The sequence below is a fragment of the Lytechinus variegatus genome, chromosome 10 (assembly GCF_018143015.1).
Source record: "Lytechinus variegatus isolate NC3 chromosome 10, Lvar_3.0, whole genome shotgun sequence".
NCBI lineage: Eukaryota > Metazoa > Echinodermata > Echinoidea > Temnopleuroida > Toxopneustidae > Lytechinus > Lytechinus variegatus.
The window spans coordinates 25,936,343-25,961,318 of record NC_054749.1 but is presented as its reverse complement, the minus strand read 5'-3'; positions in this window follow the sequence as shown (position 1 = coordinate 25,961,318).

The window sequence follows — 24,976 nt, the reverse complement described above, 5'->3', positions numbered from 1 at the left end:
GGTATACCATTCATTATACCAGTCATACCATTAGAGGCATATACTACTGAGACACTATTGAATACCACTGAGACACCATTGTATACCACTGAGACACCATTGGTGTATGGTATACCATTGATCATACCATTACAGGCACATACTACTGAGACACCATTGAATACCACTGAGACACCATTGTATACCACTGAGACACCATTGGTGTATGGTATACCATTCATTATACCAGTCATACCATTAGAGGCATATACTACTGAGACACTATTGAATACCACTGAGACACCATTGTATACCACTGAGACACCATTGGTGTATGGTATACCATTGATCATACCATTACAGGCACATACTACTGAGACACCATTGAATACCACTGAGACACCATTGTATACCACTGAGACACCATTGGTGTATGGTATACCAATGATCATACCAGTCATACCATTACAAGCACATACCACTGAGACACCATTGAATACCACTGAGACACCATTGGGTAATGGTATACCATTCGTCATACCAATCATATCATTAGTCACATACCGCTGAGACACCATTGGGTATATGGTATACCATTTACCATTAAATAAACTACCAATTACCATTAAGAACTTACCATTGAAACACCACTTAAATACCATTCGCGTACCATTTACCATTCAGATCACCATTCAACTACCATTCGGCACCATTCAAATACCATTGGCGATTTTTATAAGGGAATAATCGGGTCACAAAATTTAATTGCAAAAAGAGAACAATTAAATGTACATTAAATGCTAAATTAGACCGCCTGTGATAGCAGAGTACCTAAGCATAAAGAATTTAAACTACAGGTTTTCCTTTTATATTTACTTTTAGAGAACAGTAAGGGAAAGTTATATTAAAATCAACTCGACCAATATTAAATTTTATTTAAAAGGATGCCAATATGAGAAAGGGAAAAATTTATTTAACAGATTTACTTTCCCTCCAATTGTAAATTGGCAACAATTATCATTCGAGCCGCGTTTTTTACCGCTGGCGCGAAATTCGAATCATGTGAGTCACGCCCGAATTCAATAGGCTATTCACAAAAGACAAAGGCAGCCACACGTAATGGCGGCAGCTACGTTATATTAGGGCGGAATGTTTTGCGTTTAGATGAATAGCTAGTTTAAGCAATTTACGCCCTATACCTAGCCAGTGACAGCAATAACTATTTAATATGTACACAAACTAATTATTATTGGCCTACTACTAACGTACCGTATTTATATTAGACCCTACCTAACTCCTAAGTTCCTAACACAAGTTTTAATTCTATCCGGTATCCCGTGCAGAAAACGTGTTCCTTAAACGGGTTCAAAATGGTGAGCAGTGTTTAACATTTGATCACCAAAATGCTGGAGCTGCTCGGACAGCGCCATTAATGTATTAATTAATTATGATTGAGGCACTTACTGGATAAATGCCCCTGAGCTCCAAGGTGTATAATATCCCTCGGTAGTACGTGGTGTCCAGCGAAAATCTAGAGGTCCTGTATGTTGCGGCTGAACACGTACTTGACTTGACCTTCTTTCTCCAGACACAGAACTCTCACTGGTTAACCTTGACACTCGTCGATCGTCGGGGGTTGATTTTGGGGGTATTGCGGGCGCGCCGTGCGTAATGTTCATTCATGCACGGAGGTGAGTGAAGGGCTATTAATCGTCTATATGGCCGGTTAAACCCAGGCGACATTGTTTAACGACCCTTTATGCAACAATATCAAAAATTTTCTGCTCACACTTTGCGCTCGCATTATTAATGTAGGAAGATACCATTTGTGTTTTATACCCAACTTTTTTAATGATATACACAACTTGAATAGAGTGTCCCATTTTTAGGTTTGAAATCTCTTTTTTTTTGCTCGCACTTCGCGCTCGCATCAATTGTTGCTTTCATGATTACATAAAGTGCATAGAGCGTTAATTTTTTAGGCCAGAACGTCAAAAAAATTTCAGCTCGCGCTTCGCGCTCGCATTATTTAATCATTGAAATATGCATCGTCTTGGGGGCTAACTACAAAACGTCGTTAACAGGTCCCTTTTCGACAAGGCCAGAACGCATTATAAAAATTTATGCTCGCGCTTCGCGCTCGCAGTAATTATCTAGTTATATACGCATCTTGTTTAGGTTCACAAACATTGCCCAGAATGTTCAATTTTCAGGACAAAATACATGAAATTTCGAAATTGTTTAGCTCGCACTTCGCTCTCACACTATCTAAATAGGGGTTATGAAATTATTACACATTTATGTTGTTGATAATAATAAAGCTCAGAAATTACTCAGAAATTGTTTTGCCCCCCCTCAACAAAAAAAAACAGGATCAAAAAAAGAAAAAAGAGAAAGGGAAAGGAGTAAGGGTGGAATAAAATATTATTTTCCAAATATTATGTCAAAATCTATTTTTGTGATAAAAGTTTTTTAAAAATGGCTCGCTTGCTTGGCTCGATCATAACTTCTTAATAATTTTACGTGATATGCCATATCGAGCCCCCTCAATTTTTTGGCTCATTACGCCGATGGGACAACCCCTTCAAAGAAACAAACAAAAATCAACTTTGAGCGACCGATCGGGAAAAATATGGGCCAGAAAATTTTTTGGGTCCCCTCTATTGGCAAAGGCTGGATCCGCCCCTGTTTCAGGTCAGATTATATTGAACAAAAAATCTTCCGCTCGTGCTTCGCGCTTGCATCAATAGATTATGTTTTAAGGGGGGGGGGGCAAGATCATTATATCAGGTGATTATAAGAAACTTATTTTAAACAAATAAAAGGAATCAAAAACTTTGTTTTCATGTTAGTAAATCGAATATAATTAGGCTCGCGCTTCGCGCTCTCATATTTAAGTTATGAAGGAAGGAGAAGGGGTTAAACTCATTATTTCGCCGGAGATTATATAAGAATAGAAATATCACAAAAAGGGCTCCGAATGCCTTGGTTTCCAAATCACTATATTATTTTTTTATCCTCTCACGCTTCGCGCTCGCATGACCCCCCTTCCCCATTTGATCACCGATACCGACCTCAGTCGATGTCGAAGGCATCGTGCTAACAGCTTTGTTGAATCTCCGTTGCAAACGGGCAACCATGCTCAGCAGGTTGCAATTGAAAGAATGGCGGGATCGAATTCAGCTTCATACGTTCAATTATACAACAAGCTTTCTCATTGGTTGTACGACTGTTGTACTGAATTACGTACGCGTGGTCTTGTCATTACGCACGCATGGTTATGGCATAACGTACGTGTGGTTCTGTCATTACATACGCGTTGTTTTGGCATAACGTACGCGTGCTTCTGCCATTACGTACGCGTGGTTTGGTCTATGAGTTAATAATTTTTCCGGGAACCACGCGTATGTAATGACATAACCACGCGTATGTAATGACAGAACCACGCGTACGTTATGCCAAAACCATACGTACGTTAAGAATGTCATAGAAGTATAATAGAAAATGTCCATACGTACGTTCTGTCAAGACCATACGTACGTTATGACAGATCCACGCGTACGTTATGAAAGAACCATGCGTACGTTCTGACTTGCACGCGTATGGTTTTGGCATGCGTTTTGGCGGGAACGGCCAACCATAGTCGTGAGCCACGTGCGTGCGCGTGCATGAATCGGAATCTTGAACCCGCTAGCTAGCGCTTTTAAAACTTTGGCATGCGCGCGAAAAGTTTGAAAGATTTCTTGAAACTCATAAGTCAAGACCCTCCAGGATATCAGAGCAGGTGCAAATTGGGCCTTACATCCCCCCCCCCCCCTCAAAAAAGATAATAATATAAGAGGGGGAGAGAGAGAATTAGGGGAATAAAAAAAGTGAAAATGAAAGAAAAGAAAGGAAGGAAGAGGAAAGGGAGAGAGAAGTGAGAAGAAAAAGAAAGGAGAGGGGGAAAAGGAAGGGAGGAAGAAGGGAAAGAGAGGGGATAGGGAAGGGGAAAAGGGAAAGAAAGGAGGGAAAGAGGAGAAAAGAGAATTAAAGGAAAGAGAGCAATCAATTACAGAGAGGGGAAAGGGTTGAGCAAGAGAAAAAGATGGGAGAGGGGAAAGCAAGAAGGGGAATGGGAAAAAAATAAATGAGAATGACGGAGAGGTAAGGGGAGAGAGGGGGGAAGGAAAGAAATTGCGAAAAGGGAGAATAAATGAGCCAAAGGAAACTATATAAGAGCGGAGAAAGGAAAGGGTAGTGAGGGCGAGAGAGAATGGAAAATTAAAGATAAGGGGAAAGAAAGGGGAGAGAGATAGGAGAAGGGAAAGGAGGGAGAATGAAGGTGACAAAGAGAGAGAAAACTGAGGAGACGGAAGAGGAAAATGGATAGAGGGAAACAAAGGGAATGGGACAAAAACGAGAGAAGAAAATAAAGGATTGGGAGGGATGAAAGAACATTTATAATGAAAAACATGGCAGACAAAAAAAAGGGAGAGGATCAGTAAAGTGAGAGAGGAAAGAGTGGGATGAATAAAAGTGAAATGGCGGGTGAAAAGAAAAAGGGGGAAAAGGACAAATGAAGACGAGAAGAAAATCACTTGATTTTTTGAAACCCATGCCTGTCCAGTTTTCATGTCGGAAAATGAAAATCAATTTTAATCTCGCAATTTGCGCTCGCATCAAATGTTAAGTTATAAACGTATTATGTTCATGGTTTCAAACGGTCCTTAGAATGTCGGGGGGGGGGGGTCAGTTCAGCATAGCAAAATTTTCAGCTTTCGTTCCGCGCTAGCATAAGAAAACTGTGTATATACTGGACATTCTAGTATATAAGCAATTCTAGTAAACATCATTGAACTGGATCATGCATGATCCTGTTCTTGTTTACAAAAATTGCTTATAAAGAATGTCCAGTTTTCACGTTGAAATATCAAACATTTCGAGCTCGCATCATTCTTTTTATACAGTTTGATACTATCCAGTTCAAAGCGGATCATGATCCTTCGCCAATGGGGGGGGGATTTTCAGCCATATTTTCCGCGACCGTGATCGGCCGCTCGAAGTTGATTTTTGTTTGTTTCTATGAAGGGGTAGTCCTATAAATAGTCACTTCTTGGCTTTATTCCTATAAATCAACATATATATATACTATATATATATATATAGTAACAATTTAAAACATGCTGAAGATATATATATATATATAGAAATATATAGAAATATAGATATAGAAATATAGATATAGAAATATATAGAAATATATAGAAATATAGAAATATATTTCTATATAGATATAGAAATATATATATATTTATCTAATAATCCTCATTTAAATAGTGCGAGCGCGAGCTAGTTTTTTCTTTAATTTTAATTTTATGTATCCACTGTTATATGGCATTTTTTAAATGTTTATTGACTCAAGTTGAGAACAAAACAGATTTCCAATATGGATAAAATGAAACGAACTGGAACTATCCTGTCCTAAAATTTAAACATATTCTGATCCATATTTGATCCTGAACAAGATGTGTATATGCAACTAAATAACTATTGCGAGCGCGCGAAGCCCGAGCAGAAATTTTCAATATACATTGGACTGCTCGCATAGCCATTATGACATTTCTACCTAAAGAATGGAAATTCTAAGCATTCAATCGTGAACAGGATGGGTAAATAACTTAACTATTGATCAGATGCTAGCGCGACGCACGAACGAAAAAAAATCGAGAGTTAGACCTAAACACGTTACACTCACTGCCCTATCCCACTGATCTCTCCCCTAACTGGATATGCGGGGAGGGTCCTTTGTTTGAAGCCGGCGAGTTCTATTGTCCGCCATACCAGTTCCCCCAAAAGGAACGCGATCGCCCCATGTGCATTGTGAGCGATATGCTAGCTGTCTACACACTGAAGCACTCATTGCTTTTTATACAAAACTTCATATATTTAAGGTGCCAGAATTCGCAATTTTCTTGAAACCATGGTACTTTCCCAGTATACAATTCGGAAACATAATTTTGAAGGGGTTGGTGTTTTTCTCACCTACGGAAGAATGGATGAAATCCTTGACTTGTCTACTATTTTGGAGGTTTTCCAAATAACCATCTTAGGATCGATATGGCGGGGACTTTCTAGGTTATGAAGGCTTATAACACTGGGCTTGAACCCCCCTTTAATTTAAGTCTACCCCACCCCCCCCCCCTCCCAAAAAAATCAAACAAGTGTAACACCGAAAAATTCATCGCTTAAGTGAAACTTTAAAAAAATAACTCTCATATTTTATTTCTGATTTTGATTAAATTTTGAGCATTATTGTGTGTTTTTCTCTCTATCCAAATAATCATTTCATGAGGTGGACTCGCCCTTTAAAGAACAAGTCCACCCAACAAAAACTTGATTTGAATAAAAAGAAAAAAATTCAACAAGCATAACCCTGAAAATTTCATCAAAATCGGATGTAATATGAAAGTTATGGCATTTTAAAGTTTCGCTTCATTTCACAAAACAGTTATATGCACATCTCGGTTGGTATTCCATTATTTTAACATTTGTGCTTCCGGCAAGGAGGTCCAAAACGTCAAATTTGTAAAAATTGAAATATTGTATAATTCAAAATATAAAACACAAAAGAAGTAGTGAGTAAAATCATTGACTCTCTCATTTGGATGTAACTGGCTCGTTCATATCACTATTTTTTTTTAAATAAGCGAAACTTTGAAATGTCATAACTTTTTATTTTACATCCGATTTTAATGAAATTTTCAGCATTGTGCTTGTCTGATTTTTCTCTATTGATTCAAATCAACATTTTTCTGAGGTGGACTTGACCTTCTCTCTCTCTCTTTCCTTCTGTCACATCGATCGACCCTCTTCAATTATCCTCTACCCAGTTTGTTCATATACACTGTAGGCAGCGGAAGCGGGGGGGGGTCCTGGTCCCCTAAATTTTAGGTGGGGGACAGACCCCCCAAAATTTATGTTGACAACTTTTTTTTTGTTCTTTTTGCTTGTCAATTTTTTTCCTGCATCCCCCCTAAATTCAGGTGGACCCCCCTAAAATCGTTCAGTGGTCCGCCCTGAAATTCTGGTTGATAACCCTTTTTTGATACTTGTCAGATTATTTCTTTTGTTTTGCATCCCTCCCTAAATTTTGGGTTGATAACCTTTTTTTGCTTGTCAGATTATTTTCATTGCGTCACCCCCTAAATTTCTGGTTGATAACCCCCCCCCCCTTTTTTGCTCCACCGAGACATTTTTTCTGAAGACATTCGGCATCTCAAAATAAGTTCTGTGAAATTTCTGAAGTCTGTAAATCCGTCTCTGTAGCTTAATGTCTTTTTTACGTACTTAAAAAAAAGAGTTCTTGGAAAAAATAATTCGATCTATTGTTGACAGAGAAATATCACAAATTCACATGCCACAAGTTACATAAGCCCCCTAAAGTCCTAGTCCTATACCGTACATGTACCTATAGCTTGTAAATTTTATTGTCCTTTCACAAATAAAAGATAAATAATTTTCAGAATACCTTGTAGATCCAGTCCTTGTCCCAAAAATCAGTCTATTTCGGTCAGGATCTATGCTTTGCAAAAAATATTTTTGTTTAACTCCTCCGAAACGGCAGATTTTCAGTCTTAGCTTAAGTTTCACAATACACACGGTCAGTATTTTCGTGTCTCAGTCGTGATATTCTTCTGTCCAAACATGATTGATAAACTCATAAAACTTGGTGACATTTGTGAATATTAATAAACTGAATCATGGTTTGAATCATGGTTTGAATTCATCACGCTTCCAGAGAAATCACAACAATCGATAACCCCCCCCCCCCCCGGAGTTTTAAAGTTTTGGAAACTTGCTCTGGTAATTTAGAATTACCACACATGTATTTGAGCACATGGGACTACATAAAGTCTACAACTATGCAGTTCACCAGCTTGTCTTATCTGTGAAAAGTAATCCCATTTTCTCTGTTTCCACGGTCGTCACAATAAGTGCAATATTATACGTGGCACAGGATGACATCTTAAACTTTGTATCAGGTATAAATTCACATTGAAAAGTGCTGTTATAAGAGTTGATTTGGTAAGTATAATTAAAAATTGACACTATTGCCGTGTACCAGACTTTACTCCGAATTTGGCTTTTTGGGGGGAACTCGGCGTGCGGAGGTACCAACTTCCGGTGCTTCAACACGGAATAGGCCAATCAGCGTTATTGTTCCCATCCAGGTAGGGGAGAGATCAGTGATCTCTCCCCTACCTGGATGGGAACAATAACGCTGATTGGCCTATTCCGTGTTGAAGCACCGGAAGTTGGTACCTCCGCACGCCGAGTTCCCCCCAAAAAGCCAAAATTGGAGTGGAGTCTGGTACACGGCAATAGTGTCAATTCTTAATTATACTTACCAAATCAACTCTTATAACAGCACTTTTCAATGTGAATCTATACCTGATACAAAGTTTAAGATGTCGTCCTGTGCCACGTATAATTGCACTTATTGTGACGACCGTGGAAACAGAGAAAATGGGATTACTTTTCACAGATAAGACAAGCTGGTGAACTGCATAGTTGTAGACTTTATGTAGTCCCATGTGCTCAAATACATGTGTGGTAATTCTAAATTACCAGAGCAAGTTTCCAAAACTCTAAAACTCCGGGGGGGGGGGGTTATCGATTGTTGTGATTTCTCTGGAAGCGTGATGAATTCAAACCATGATTCAAATAAATATTCAGTTTATTAATATTCACAAATGTCACCAAGTTTTATGAGTTTATCAATCATGTTTGGACAGAAGAATATCACGACTGAGACACGAAAACTACTGACCGTGTATAGCATGTATTGTGAAACTTAAGTTAAGACTGAAAATCTGCCATTTCGGAGGAGTTAAACAAAAATATTTTTTGCAAAGCATAGATCCTGACCGAAATAGACTGATTTTGGGGACAAGGACTGGATCTACAAGGTATTCTGAAAATTATTTATCTTTTATTTGTGAAAGGACAATGAAGCTATAGGTACATGTACGGTATAGGACTAGGACTTTAGGGGGCTTATGTAACTTGTGGCATGTGAATTTGTGATATTTCTCTGTCAACAATAGATCAAATAATTTTTTCCAAGAACTCTTTTTTTTAAGTACGTAAAAAAGACATTAAGCTACAGAGACGGATTTACAGACTTCAGAAATTTCACAGAACTTATTTTGAGATGCCGAATGTCTTCAAAGAAAAAATGTCTCGGTGGAGCAAAAAAAAGGGGGGGGTTATCAACCAGAAATTTAGGGGGTGACGCAATGAAAATAATCTGACAAGCAAAAAAAGGTTATCAACCCAAAATTTAGGAAGGGATGCAAAACAAAAGAAATAATCTGACAAGTATCAAAAAAGGGTTATCAACCAGAATTTCAGGGCGGACCACAACGATTTTATGGGGGTCCACCTGAATTTAGGGGGGATGCAGGAAAAAAATTGACAAGCAAAAAGAACCAAAAAAAAGTTGTCAACATAAATTTTGGGGGGTCTGTCCCCCACCTAAAATTTAGGGGACCAGGACCCCCCCCCCGCTTCCGCTGCCTACAGTGTATATGAACAAACTGGGTAGAGGATAATTGAAGAGGGTCGATCGATGTGACAGAAGGAAAGAGAGAGAGAGAGAGAAGGTCAAGTCCACCTCAGAAAAATGTTGATTTGAATCAATAGAGAAAAATCAGACAAGCACAATGCTGAAAATTTCATCAAAATCGGATGTAAAATAAAAAGTTATGACATTTCAAAGTTTCGCTTATTAAAAAAAAATAGTGATATGAACGAGCCAAATGAGAGAGTCAATGATTTTACTCACTATTTCTTTTGTGTTTTATAGTTTGAATTATACAATATTTCAATTTTTACGAATTTGACGTTTTGGACCTCCTTGCCGGAAGCACAAAATGTTAAAATAATGGAATACCAACCGAGATGTGCATATAACTGTTTTGTGAAATGAAGCGAAACTTTAAAATGCCATAACTTTCATATTACATCCGATTTTGATGAAATTTTCAGGGTTATGCTTGTTGAATTTTTTTTCTTTTTATTCAAATCAAGATTTTGTTGGGTGGACTTGTTCTTTAAAGGGCGAGTCCACCTCATGAAATGATTATTTGAATAGAGAGAAAAACACACAATAATGCTCAAAATTTAATCAAAAACAGAAATAAAATATGAAAGTTATATTTTCAAAGTTTCACACTTAAGCGATGAATTTTTTGGTGTTACACTTGTTTGATTTTTTTTGGGGGGGTGGGGTAGACTTAAATTAAAGGGGGGTTCAAGCCCAGTGTTATAAGCCTTCATAACCTAGAAAGTCCTCGCCATATCGATCCTAAGATGGTTATTTGGAAAACCTCCAAAATACCCCTAGACAAGTCAAGGATTTCATCCATTCTTCCGTAGGTGAGAAAAACACCAACCCCTTCAAAATTATGTTTCCGAATTGTATACTGGGAAAGTACCATGGTTTCAAGAAAATTGCGAATTCTGGCACCTTAAATATATGAATTTTGTATAAAAAGCAATGAGTGCTTCAGTGTGCAGACAGCTATAGCATATCGCTCACAATGCACATGCTAATGGGGCGATCGCGTTCCTTTTGGGGAACTGGTATGGCGGACAATAGAACTCGCGGGCTTCAAACAAAGGACCCTTAGTCTACAAATGTAGACCCACATCTGCAGTGTGTGTACCTCAGCTGATTCAACGAGTCTGCATAGCAGACTAGGTCTACTGAGGCTGCAGAAGTGGGTCTACAACTTCTTTGAGCCACATCCACGAAACGTGGATGTGAGGCGGAGCTTGCTGAAACCCTCCGTTGCCAGTAGATACCATGATTGACAGCAGATTTGTGGAAGTAGGGGCAAGAGAGGGATTAGGATCCAGCTGTTATGACCATTTCTTATCTTGTGGAATGTATACAAGTAGGGCCATTCTCTTTTTTAACATTCTGGGCTTGCTACATGTATATAGGTCCATGGTTATACATAACATACATGGGTAGATACATATGTGTTATACTTTGAAATATCAAGGAGTGAGATGATATCTCCTTGGAAATATCTGCTATAACGGTCCATGCAGAGAGGAACGTGTATACAGAATATGAATATGTAGAAGATCACCACCGTCATGTAATTGGGCCTAATAAGTGACATAAAAATAAACATTGCCCTTTCTTTCTTTTCCTTTCTTTCTTCTTTTTCGTTTTCCTTTTTTTCCCTTTGATTCTTCTTGATTTTTTCTTTTCCTCTTTCTTTCTTCTCTTCTGTTTTCTTTCTTTTTTCTCTTCTTCTTTTCCTGTGACCCCCTTACTTTCTTTTTCTTTCTTTCTAAAATTTTTCAATTTTTTTCTCTTTCTCTCTCTTTTACTCTTTCATTCTTTCCTTTCCTTCTTTCTTATTTTTATTTTCGTTTTATCTTTCACTTGCTCTCTCATTCTTCTTCCCTTCCTTAAATATCCTGTTTTTAAATGATGTATCTTTATAATTTCTACATTATAATGGAACCGATTGATTAATGTACAGAACCGTTTTCTATACTGGACCTACCAATGAAAAATGCTAGCGCAGAGCGCTAGCTCATATGCCTACTTTTTCAAAATCAAACACCTCAGAAGGGATATTTTGAAACTTTAATGTAATACACAAAGACAATATGTACAGTACTTGACAAATTACATAATGCGAACGCACAGCGAAAGCTGAAAATGTTGATATTCACACCATAAAACGGACATTTTACAAAGCACTTATGAAAAAAAATCATTTGTACAACAATTAATGAAAGCTCGATGTCCGAACTGAAATAAGATATGTATCTCATCGAACAGGCAATGTCAGCGCGAAGCGGGAGCGAAAATTTTACATATTTTTGTTATTTTCCCGGAGTTCCCCTGACCTTATCTTATTCTCTTGTCTTTCTTCTCTTTTTTATCTTCTTCCTCTCTTCTCCCTTCTTTTTCTTTTTTATTTCCGCCTTTTTCCTTCTTTTAGTTCTGCCAATATAAGGGGGCGGACACTTCGGGCCCACCCTGGATCCGCCTATGAAATGATATAAATAGCATACACTACAGCCAATATAACCGGTAAGCACATATTTAACAAACAACAAAAATCTGACCTACTTTCCACAATTCAAATCCAACAAATTAATATTTGGAAACGAAATAATTATCCTTCAAACCAATGGGGCACATACATGTAAGCAATTTGCACTAGTAAACAGGTAATTAAAAAACATCAAGGCATATACATGTAGCTCCCGGGCATAACTATATGCAACTTTCACATCTTTGGCATCGACATTGCATGTGTTGACAAAGCTAATTGTTTTCATATTCGTTTGAAGATTTTACTAAGAAAAGAATGATATTTGGATTCATTATGGACTGGAAAGGCCCCCACAAAATGCTACTAAACCATTTGGTACTAATGTTCAAAAGATATGTTTACGTAGAAAAGTGTAAAAACACACAACCATGTATAAGAGGGCTAATATCTTTTATTTCTAATATTAAACTGATTGAACTTAACATTGCAAAACAGAGGCATATTGAAGGATTGCACTATAAAAAATGGACCCCTGTTGAAAAAATCTTTTGATTATACCATTGATATACAGATAATGTTATTTGTTACCCACTTTTCATGTACAACTGTGATGTATGTTTTTGTATCGTTTTGTTTGTGAGTGTATCCTATACCATTGTAAATGTGATTGATATCATGATTATTGTTGTACATACCGATTGTTTGATCAATAAAAAGTTTAAAAGAAAAAAAAAATTGTTTTCATATTCAGTTCATTCAGCAGGATTGGCTGATTTAAATCACTATGATGATTATTTTTTCAAATCATTGCTTTAAAGGTCATATCCACCCCAGAAAAAAGTTTAATTGAATAAAAATAGAGAAAATCAAAGAATAACGCTGGAAACTACATCAAAATTGACTGTAAAATAGGATAGTAATAAAACATCTTAAAGTTTCGCTTATTTTTCACAAACCGGTGGGTGTTTAATACGATTGGTGATCCTTTCTTGTGGTAAATAGTATATATATTGGCGATGATTTATCGCGTAAGAGAGGATCATTAGTCGCTCTTAAAGGTCAAGTCCACCTCAGAAAAATGTTGATTTGAATCAACAGAGAAAAATCAGACAAGCACAATGCTAAAGATTTCATCAAAATCGGATGTAAAATAAGAAAGTTATTACATTTCAAAGTTTCGCTTATTTTTAACAAAATAGTTACATGAACGAGCCAGTGTTACATCCAAATGAGAGAGTCGATGATGTCACTCACTTACTATTTCTTTTGTTTTTTATTGTTTGAATTATACAATATTTCAATTTTTACGAATTTGATGATTGGGACCTCCTTGCCTGAAGCACAAAATGTTAGAATAATGGAATTCCATGTGTTCAGGGAGGAATGAAACTTCATTTCACATGACAATGACGAGAAAATCAAAATATTTCATATTTCAAACAATAAAAAAAAAAGAAATAGTGAGTGAGTGACATCATCGACTCTCTCATTTGGATGTTACTGGCTCTTTCATATAACTGTTTTGTTAAAAATAAGCGAAACTTTGAAATGTCATAATTTTCTTATTTTATATCCGATTTTGATGAAATTTTTAGTGTTATGATTGTTGAATTTTTCTCTTTGTATTCAAATCAAGTTTTTGTTGGGGTGGATATGTCCTTTAAAATCGCCCTTAACTTATTAACAGCTTTATGAAAAGGCCCTTAGTTATATGGACAATTCAGTGATATGGAAATCATAGAGTCGATGATGTCACTCACTCACTATTTCTTTTGTATTTGTACTGTTTGAATAATACAACATTTAAATTTTTAAGAATGTAAAAAATAGTTTATCATTTTATTCTTTTATATGTCTTATTCAAATAAATAGGCCGACACAGTAGTATAAGGGAACCCGTTTTCTTATTTTTTGCAAAACTTCTAACAACTGCCAAATACTGCAGGTATTCAAGTTTTATTGTGAAAGAAATCATTTAAATCAACTTGCAAGTTTGTCAAAAATTTGCCAGCAAATGCTTTGAAATAGTCCAATAGTTCCAACTGTGGCTCAAAGAAGAACTTAAAGGAATTGTCCAGGCTGGAGAAATTTATATCTCACTGATTGATAGAGTAAAATTCAAAATGCTGAAAATGTGATCAAAATCGCATAACAAAGAACAAAGTTATTGAATTTTAAAGATTTCTTTTCCATCTTTCCGGTGAAACTAGGCATGTCTTCATGAATATCCATTAGTTGGGCTGATGGTGGCATATCTCCACTTGTTCTTTTTATCATAATTATATGATATTAGGTTTATTAAGAAAAGAATTTACCAAGAACTAAAAAAATTGATTTGAGAACTAATTATTAAGTACATTAGTTATTTATTGCCGCAACTTATTTCATCATAATGGAGACACATTATTTACACATGTATGAAAAAATGAAATAATTATGATTTCGTGTTATAAGAAAAAGGAAAGATGGGATGTGACATCATTAACCCACCAAATGAATATTCATGACGATGTAAATATAACTGTTTTCACAAAATACTGATAAAGTTTAAAATACAATAACCTCGTTATTTGTCATCAAATTTTTGTGAAATTTTCATCATTTTACTCTATTTATCTAGACGTGAATATTTTCAGCCTGGTCCATTTCTTTAAGTTTGAATGCAGTCGGTCAAAGTTTTGCAAGCCAATGCTTTGAAACAGTTGTTCCAATTTGGCTCAAAGAACAACTTGGGGTTGAAACAAACAAAAGATAAGTGCAGTTTTCTTTAACATTATGATCTTCAATCATGGGCTTGATAATAAGATTTAAAAAATGTTTCTCTTTGGAGAATTTGAATCTCTGAGTCATGGAATTCTTCCAAATAAACTGATTCTCATTAAATGTTCAGAGTTTTAAAATGAACACCAACTTTGCAGCATTAGCTGTACCAAGACAGTTCCTTTGAACCAATCAGTAGAAGCTCTCGACATTCACTTTAGACACAGCAGAAAATGTCAGCCTATTCATGGCTTTAATATTTTCTGTAAATTATATTTTGACTGGATTTGATTATGAAATATAGTTAAGAATATTCTTAGTGGTGAAATGTATGATCTTAAAATTGATGTCAGTGTAAAGGGTTAAATTTTGGGTGTTTGCGCTTTGTTTTAAAAAAAATCTGTTAGAAAAAATCATATTAAAATTTAAAAAATCTTATTTAAATCAAATAAATCCGATTTAAGTTTATATAAAAAAATGCCAACATTGTCATTCAGCATACTTATTGGTTTGAATTGAAAGTACCAGATTTGTCACATACATAACTGTACGTCTTTACCACTGGTATTATGGCTGGCATAAAAGCACTTTCAATACAAAGGTGAACGAATGTTGCTGGGCATGACAACTTAAATGATGCTGATTAAGGCTAATTAATATCAAACCGAGCTGTAAACATAACAGTAAAACAGGTTGAATACAGTAGCATGCATGGAGAAGTGAATATACATACAAGGTCCCAGGTCCAATCAACAAACTGTGGTTAGAAGTTAATTCCAAACAGGAACAAAATAATAATAAATAAATAATAACAAAATAATAAAAGCTATCCTGTTTGATTTAAAGTATGATAGTTTACAAACTACAATCTTGAAATTTAAGATTTTCATTTTGTAAACTATCTATTATTCAAGTTCTGAACTCTATGGTGTTTTTGAGTTGGATAATATTTCGAGTTTAAGTACCATTATGATACATGTTTTAAGGAATACTGGTTTAATTTACTAACTTAAGCGTAGTTTGCTTCATAAAAATCTGATAACTTTATACCATTCCATGATTCGCTCTTATTTAAAATATTGCAATACCAATGTAACCTCATATGAATTTGGACTCAATATTCAAAATTCAAAAGAAACTTAAGAATAATTACCAATTTCCATTACCTAGCACCATCCGCGCATTTATTTAAAGGACAAGTCCACCTCAAGAAAAACTTGATTTTAACAAAATGAGAAAATTTCAACAAGCATAACACTGAAAATTTCATCAAACTTGGATGTAAAATAAGAAAGTTATGGCATTTTAAAGTTTCGCTTCATTTCACAAAACAGTTATATGCACATCTCTTCGGTCGGTATGAAAATGAGGAACTGATGACATCACTCACTATTTCTTTTGTATTTTATTATATGAAATACGAAATATTTTCATTTTCTTGTCATTTTCATGTGAAATGAAGTTTCATTCCTCCCTGAACACGTAGAATTCCATTATTTTAACATTTTGTGCTTCAGGCAAGGATGTCATAATCGTCAAATTCGTAAAAATTGAAATATTCTATAATTCAAACAATAAAAAACAAAAGAAATAGCGAATGAGTGACATCATTGACTCTCTCATTTGGATGTAACTGGCTCGTTCATATAACTATTTTGTTAAAAATAAGCGAAACTTTGAAATGTCATAACTTTCTTATTTTACATCCGATTTTGATGAAATTTTTTGCACTATATGCTAGTTTGATTTTTCAGTATTTATTCAAGTCAGCATTTTCCCATTTTCCTTGGGTGGTCTTGAACTTTATAAGAAACTGTCCTTATGATATTAATAAGATAGAACTCACAATATTTATGTATACGTACAAGCAGAGGTTGCTACCCATGTAGAGTTTTCAGATCTTTTTTTCAATACAGTAATCAAGTTCATAACCATAATGCCCGTTCTTCCAATAAATTTCATTTATGGTCTATCAGGTCTAGTCACGAAGCTGGGTTATGTAGGTCCCAAACAATGGAATGAGATTCCCCAAATAATAACTAATTCACAATTTTTATCTCCCTTTAGAAAACAGTATACAAATTTTCTAGGAAATGATTATTAATTCTCGCAGTTGATATCGATGCATACTTGTACTGTATAGACCCCTCAACTCGTGTTCTTTGTAATGTGTTGTTGTTTTTTCCTCCCTTTTCCTGCACTAATTATTATAATGATATGACATTTTGGTTTGCATTAATGTTGTGTTTTTTACTATGTTTTGGTGATCCAGCCTCACAGGTTTCTTATTACCTTCATTGGAAGCCACGGAATTTATTTTTATTATCTAATCGCATTATTTGATGTTTCCTTGTATTTTTATACTATTTGTGAAATAAAGATTGAATTGAATTGAATGAGTTAGATATGATGAAAAGTGTTTGATAATGATAATACCATAATAGAGCTATCCACTACCATGCATACACAATATGTATTGGTTTGGGCAATGGAGCCATACATGCAGCTGCTCAGTGGAATGTCATATGTAAACACTTTCTGATGGCCTGAGCCAGGGTATTATATAATAACCCTGCTCGTGGCTCTGTGGTTAAAGTAGGGGATTATCTATACTCCTCAGGGGTCCTAAAATTTGGTTGATAGACAGATGAAGTTATCCAATGAAAGCTCTCTGAAATTTTGGGTGGGTGGGACTTATTTTGACCGTGGGAACAAGATTTCCAAAGAAGAAGCAGACTCTGAAATGGCTCGCTTCGCTCACCCTTTCAGGCTGGTTTGCTTCGCAAACCAGTAGCAGATCCCACCTCACGAGCCATTCAGAGTCTGCATAGCAGACTAAAGGACCCTCACCGCATATCCAGGTATAGTCTGCTATGCAGACTCTGAATGGCTCGTGAGGTGGGATCTGCTACTGGTTTGCGAAGCAAACCAGCCTGAAAGGGTGAGCGAAGCGAGCCATTTCAGAGTCTGCTTCTTCTTTGGAAATCTTGTTCCCACGGTCAAAATAAGTCCCACCCACCCAAAATTTCAGAGAGCTTTCATTGGATAACTTCATCTGTCTATCAACCAAATTTTAGGACCCCTGAGGAGTATAGATAATCCCCTACTTTAACCACAGAGCCACGAGCAGGGTTATTATATAATACCCTGGCTCAGGCCATCAGAAAGTGTTTACATATGACATTCCACTGAGCAGCTGCATGTATGGCTCCATTGCCCAAACCAATACATATTGTGTATGCATGGTAGTGGATAGCTCTATTATGGTATTATCATTATCAAACACTTTTCATCATATCTAACTCATTCAATTCAATTCAATCTTTATTTCACAAATAGTATAAAAATACAAGGAAACATCAAATAATGCGATTAGATAATAAAAATAAATTCCGTGGCTTCCAATGAAGGTAATAAGAAACCTGTGAGGCTGGATCACCAAAACATAGTAAAAAACACAACATTAATACAAAACAAAATGTCATATCATTATAATAATTAGTGCAGGAAAAGGGAGGAAAAAACAACAACACATTACAAAGAACACGAGTTGAGGGGTCTATACAGTACAAGTATGCATCGATATCAACTGCGAGAATTAATAATCATTTCCTAGAAAATTTGTATACTGTTTTCTAAAGGGAGATAAAAATTGTGAATTAGTTATTATTTGGGGAATCTCATTCCATTGTTTGGGACCTACATAACCCAGCTTCGTGACTAGACCTGATAGACCATAAATGAAATTTATTGGAAGAACGGGCATTATGGTTATGAACTTGATTACTGTATTGAAAAAAAGATCTGAAAACTCTACATGGGTAGCAACCTCTGCTTGTACGTATACATAAATATTGTGAGTTCTATCTTATTAATATCATAAGGACAGTTTCTTATAAAGTTCAAGACCACCCCAGGAAAATGGGAAAATGCTGACTTGAATAAATACTGAAAAATCAAACTAGCATATAGTGCAAAAAATTTCATCAAAATCGAATGTAAAATAAGAAAGTTATGACATTTCAAAGTTTCGCTTATTTTTAACAAAATAGTTATATGAACGAGCCAGTTACATCCAAATGAGAGAGTCAATGATGTCACTCATTCGCTAAAATAAATAGTGAGTGGATGACGTCATAGTCTCTTCATTTGCATACCAGCTAGGATGTGCACATAATTTAAATTAAGCGAAACTTTGAAATGTCAAGACTCTCTTATTTTACATCCGATTTTGATGAAATTTTCAGTGTTATGCTTGTTGGATTTTTCTCTTTTTATTCAAATCAACCTTTTTGTTCGGGTGGACTTGTCCTTTAAAGGTCAAGTCCACCTCAGAAAAATGTTGATTTGGATCAATGGAGAAAAATCAGACAAGCACAATGCTGAAAATTATGATCAAAATCGGATGTAAAATAAGAAAGTTATGACATTTCAAAGTTTCGCTTATTTTTAACAAAATAGTTATATGAACGAGCCAGTTACATCCAAATGAGAGAGTCAATGATGTCACTCATTCGCTATTTCTTTTGTTTTTTATTGTTTGAATTATAGAATATTTCAATTTTTACGAATTTGACGATTATGACATCCTTGCCTGAAGCACAAAATGTTAAAATAATGGAATTCTACGTGTTCAGGGAGGAATGAAACTTCATTTCACATGAAAATGACAAGAAAATGAAAATATTTCGTATTTCATATAATAAAATACAAAAGAAATAGTGAGTGATGTCATCAGTTCCTCATTTTCATACCGACCGAAGAGATGTGCATATAACTGTTTTGTGAAATGAAGCGAAACTTTAAAATGCCATAACTTTCTTATTTTACATCCAAGTTTGATGAAATTTTCAGTGTTATGCTTGTTGAAATTTTCTCATTTTGTTAAAATCAAGTTTTTCTTGAGGTGGACTTGTCCTTTAAATAAATGCGCGGATGGTGCTAGGTAATGGAAATTGGTAATTATTCTTAAGTTTCTTTTGAATTTTGAATATTGAGTCCAAATTCATATGAGGTTACATTGGTATTGCAATATTTTAAATAAGAGCGAATCATGGAATGGTATAAAGTTATCAGATTTTTATGAAGCAAACTACGCTTAAGTTAGTAAATTAAACCAGTATTCCTTAAAACATGTATCATAATGGTACTTAAACTCGAAATATTATCCAACTCAAAAACACCATAGAGTTCAGAACTTGAATAATAGATAGTTTACAAAATGAAAATCTTAAATTTCAAGATTGTAAGTTTGTAAACTATCATACTTTAAATCAAACAGGATAGCTATGTTTTATTATTTTGTTCCTGTTTGGAATTAACTTCTAACCACAGTTTGTTGATTGGACCTGGGACCTTGTATGTATATTCACTTCTCCATGCATGCTACTGTATTCAACCTGTTTTACTGTTATGTTTACAGCTCGGTTTGATATTAATTAGCCTTAATCAGCATCATTTAAGTTGTCATGCCCAGCAACATTCGTTCACCTTTGTATTGAAAGTGCTTTTATGCCAGCCATAATACCAGTGGTAAAGACGTACAGTTATGTATGTGACAAATCTGGTACTTTCAATTCAAACCAATAAGTATGCTGAATGACAATGTTGGCATTTTTTTATATAAACTTAAATCGGATTTATTTGATTTAAATAAGATTTTTTAAATTTTAATATGATTTTTTCTAACAGATTTTTTTTAAAACAAAGCGCAAACACCCAAAATTTAACCCTTTACACTGACATCAATTTTAAGATCATACATTTCACCACTAAGAATATTCTTAACTATATTTCATAATCAAATCCAGTCAAAATATAATTTACAGAAAATATTAAAGCCATGAATAGGCTGACATTTTCTGCTGTGTCTAAAGTGAATGTCGAGAGCTTCTACTGATTGGTTCAAAGGAACTGTCTTGGTACAGCTAATGCTGCAAAGTTGGTGTTCATTTTAAAACTCTGAACATTTAATGAGAATCAGTTTATTTGGAAGAATTCCATGACTCAGAGATTCAAATTCTCCAAAGAGAAACATTTTTTAAATCTTATTTTCAAGCCCATGATTGAAGATCATAATGTTAAAGAAAACTGCACTTATCTTTTGTTTGTTTCAACCCCAAGTTGTTCTTTGAGCCAAATTGGAACAACTGTTTCAAAGCATTGGCTTGCAAAACTTTGACCGACTGCATTCAAACTTAAAGAAATGGACCAGGCTGAAAATATTCACGTCTAGATAAATAGAGTAAAATGATGAAAATTTCACAAAAATTTGATGACAAATAACGAGGTTATTGTATTTTAAACTTTATCAGTATTTTGTGAAAACAGTTATATTTACATCGTCATGAATATTCATTTGGTGGGTTAATGATGTCACATCCCATCTTTCCTTTTTCTTATAACACGAAATCATAATTATTTCATTTTTTCATACATGTGTAAATAATGTGTCTCCATTATGATGAAATAAGTTGCGGCAATAAATAACTAATGTACTTAATTAGTTCTCAAATCAATTTTTTTAGTTCTTGGTAAATTCTTTTCTTAATAAACCTAATATCATATAATTATGATAAAAAGAACAAGTGGAGATATGCCACCATCAGCCCAACTAATGGATATTCATGAAGACATGCCTAGTTTCACCGGAAAGATGGAAAAGAAATCTTTAAAATTCAATAACTTTGTTCTTTGTTATGCGATTTTGATCACATTTTCAGCATTTTGAATTTTACTCTATCAATCAGTGAGATATAAATTTCTCCAGCCTGGACAATTCCTTTAAGTTCTTCTTTGAGCCACAGTTGGAACTATTGGACTATTTCAAAGCATTTGCTGGCAAATTTTTGACAAACTTGCAAGTTGATTTAAATGATTTCTTTCACAATAAAACTTGAATACCTGCAGTATTTGGCAGTTGTTAGAAGTTTTGCAAAAAATAAGAAAACGGGTTCCCTTATACTACTGTGTCGGCCTATTTATTTGAATAAGACATATAAAAGAATAAAATGATAAACTATTTTTTACATTCTTAAAAATTTAAATGTTGTATTATTCAAACAGTACAAATACAAAAGAAATAGTGAGTGAGTGACATCATCGACTCTATGATTTCCATATCACTGAATTGTCCATATAACTAAGGGCCTTTTCATAAAGCTGTTAATAAGTTAAGGGCGATTTTAAAGGACATATCCACCCCAACAAAAACTTGATTTGAATACAAAGAGAAAAATTCAACAATCATAACACTAAAAATTTCATCAAAATCGGATATAAAATAAGAAAATTATGACATTTCAAAGTTTCGCTTATTTTTAACAAAACAGTTATATGAAAGAGCCAGTAACATCCAAATGAGAGAGTCGATGATGTCACTCACTCACTATTTCTTTTTTTTTTATTGTTTGAAATATGAAATATTTTGATTTTCTCGTCATTGTCATGTGAAATGAAGTTTCATTCCTCCCTGAACACATGGAATTCCATTATTCTAACATTTTGTGCTTCAGGCAAGGAGGTCCCAATCATCAAATTCGTAAAAATTGAAATATTGTATAATTCAAACAATAAAAAACAAAAGAAATAGTGAGTGAGTGACATCATCGACTCTCTCATTTGGATGTAACACTGGCTCGTTCATGTAACTATTTTGTTAAAAATAAGCGAAACTTTGAAATGTAATAACTTTCTTATTTTACATCCGATTTTGATGAAATCTTTAGCATTGTGCTTGTCTGATTTTTCTCTGTTGATTCAAATCAACATTTTTCTGAGGTGGACTTGACCTTTAAGAACGACTAATGATCCTCTCTTACGCGATAAATCATCGCCAATATATATACTATTTACCACAAGAAAGGATCACCAATCGTATTAAACACCCACCGGTTTGTGAAAAATAAGCGAAACTTTAAGATGTTTTATTACTATCCTATTTTACAGTCAATTTTGATGTAGTTTCCAGCGTTATTCTTTGATTTTCTCTATTTTTATTCAATTAAACTTTTTTCTGGGGTGGATATGACCTTTAAAGCAATGATTTGAAAAAATAATCATCATAGTGATTTAAATCAGCCAATCCTGCTGAATGAACTGAATATGAAAACAATTAGCTTTGTCAACACATGCAATGTCGATGCCAAAGATGTGAAAGTTGCATATAGTTATGCCCGGGAGCTACATGTATATGCCTTGATGTTTTTTAATTACCTGTTTACTAGTGCAAATTGCTTACATGTATGTGCCCCATTGGTTTGAAGGATAATTATTTCGTTTCCAAATATTAATTTGTTGGATTTGAATTGTGGAAAGTAGGTCAGATTTTTGTTGTTTGTTAAATATGTGCTTACCGGTTATATTGGCTGTAGTGTATGCTATTTATATCATTTCATAGGCGGATCCAGGGTGGGCCCGAAGTGTCCGCCCCCTTATATTGGCAGAACTAAAAGAAGGAAAAAGGCGGAAATAAAAAAGAAAAAGAAGGGAGAAGAGAGGAAGAAGATAAAAAAGAGAAGAAAGACAAGAGAATAAGATAAGGTCAGGGGAACTCCGGGAAAATAACAAAAATATGTAAAATTTTCGCTCCCGCTTCGCGCTGACATTGCCTGTTCGATGAGATACATATCTTATTTCAGTTCGGACATCGAGCTTTCATTAATTGTTGTACAAATGATTTTTTTTCATAAGTGCTTTGTAAAATGTCCGTTTTATGGTGTGAATATCAACATTTTCAGCTTTCGCTGTGCGTTCGCATTATGTAATTTGTCAAGTACTGTACATATTGTCTTTGTGTATTACATTAAAGTTTCAAAATATCCCTTCTGAGGTGTTTGATTTTGAAAAAGTAGGCATATGAGCTAGCGCTCTGCGCTAGCATTTTTGATTGGTAGGTCCAGTATAGAAAACGGTTCTGTACATTAATCAATCGGTTCCATTATAATGTAGAAATGATAAAGATACATCATTTAAAAACAGGATATTTAAGGAAGGGAAGAAGAATGAGAGAGCAAGTGAAAGATAAAACGAAAATAAAAATAAGAAAGAAGGAAAGGAAAGAATGAAAGAGTAAAAGAGAGAGAAAGAGAAAAAAATTGAAAAATTTTAGAAAGAAAGAAAAAGAAAGTAAGGGGGTCACAGGAAAAGAAGAAGAGAAAAAAAGAAAGAAAACAGAAGAGAAGAAAGAAAGAGGAAAAGAAAAAATCAAGAAGAATCAAAGGGAAAAAAAGGAAAACGAAAAAGAAGAAAGAAAGGAAAAGAAAGAAAGGGCAATGTTTATTTTTATGTCACTTATTAGGCCCAATTACATGACGGTGGTGATCTTCTACATATTCATATTCTGTATACACGTTCCTCTCTGCATGGACCGTTATAGCAGATATTTCCAAGGAGATATCATCTCACTCCTTGATATTTCAAAGTATAACACATATGTATCTACCCATGTATGTTATGTATAACCATGGACCTATATACATGTAGCAAGCCCAGAATGTGAAAGAGAATGGCCCTACTTGTATACATTCCACAAGATAAGAAATGGTCATAACAGCTGGATCCTAATCCCTCTCTTGCCCCTACTTCCACAAATCTGCTGTCAATCATGGTATCTACTGGCAACGGAGGGTTTCAGCAAGCTCCGCCTCACATCCACGTTTCGTGGATGTGGCTCAAAGAAGTTGTAGACCCACTTCTGCAGCCTCAGTAGACCTAGTCTGCTATGCAGACTCGTTGAATCAGCTGAGGTACACACACTGCAGATGTGGGTCTACATTTGTAGACTAATCCAGGTAGGGGAGAGATCAGTGGTTACACTCTATCCATGTTTAGTATATGGGGGATTTCCTACATTAATATGCGAGTGCAAAGCGCGAGCAGAAAATTTTTGATATTCTATAAATCTGAAACTGGATGTTCCTTATCTAAATAAACATGCACGCACGTGTTTCAGATTTATACCTAGAATATGGACATTCTAAATACATATTTCATCGTAAAAACCAATAAAGTGAGCGCGAAGCACGAGCTTAAATTATTTGATATTCCAATCTGAGCAATGGTCAATTTAAGCTCTATATTTCAAGCACTTTGTAGGAAAATTGTGAGGTGGATGTGGATGGCACTTAATAAAGAGATATTTTTCATTATCATTACTTTGAGTTTTG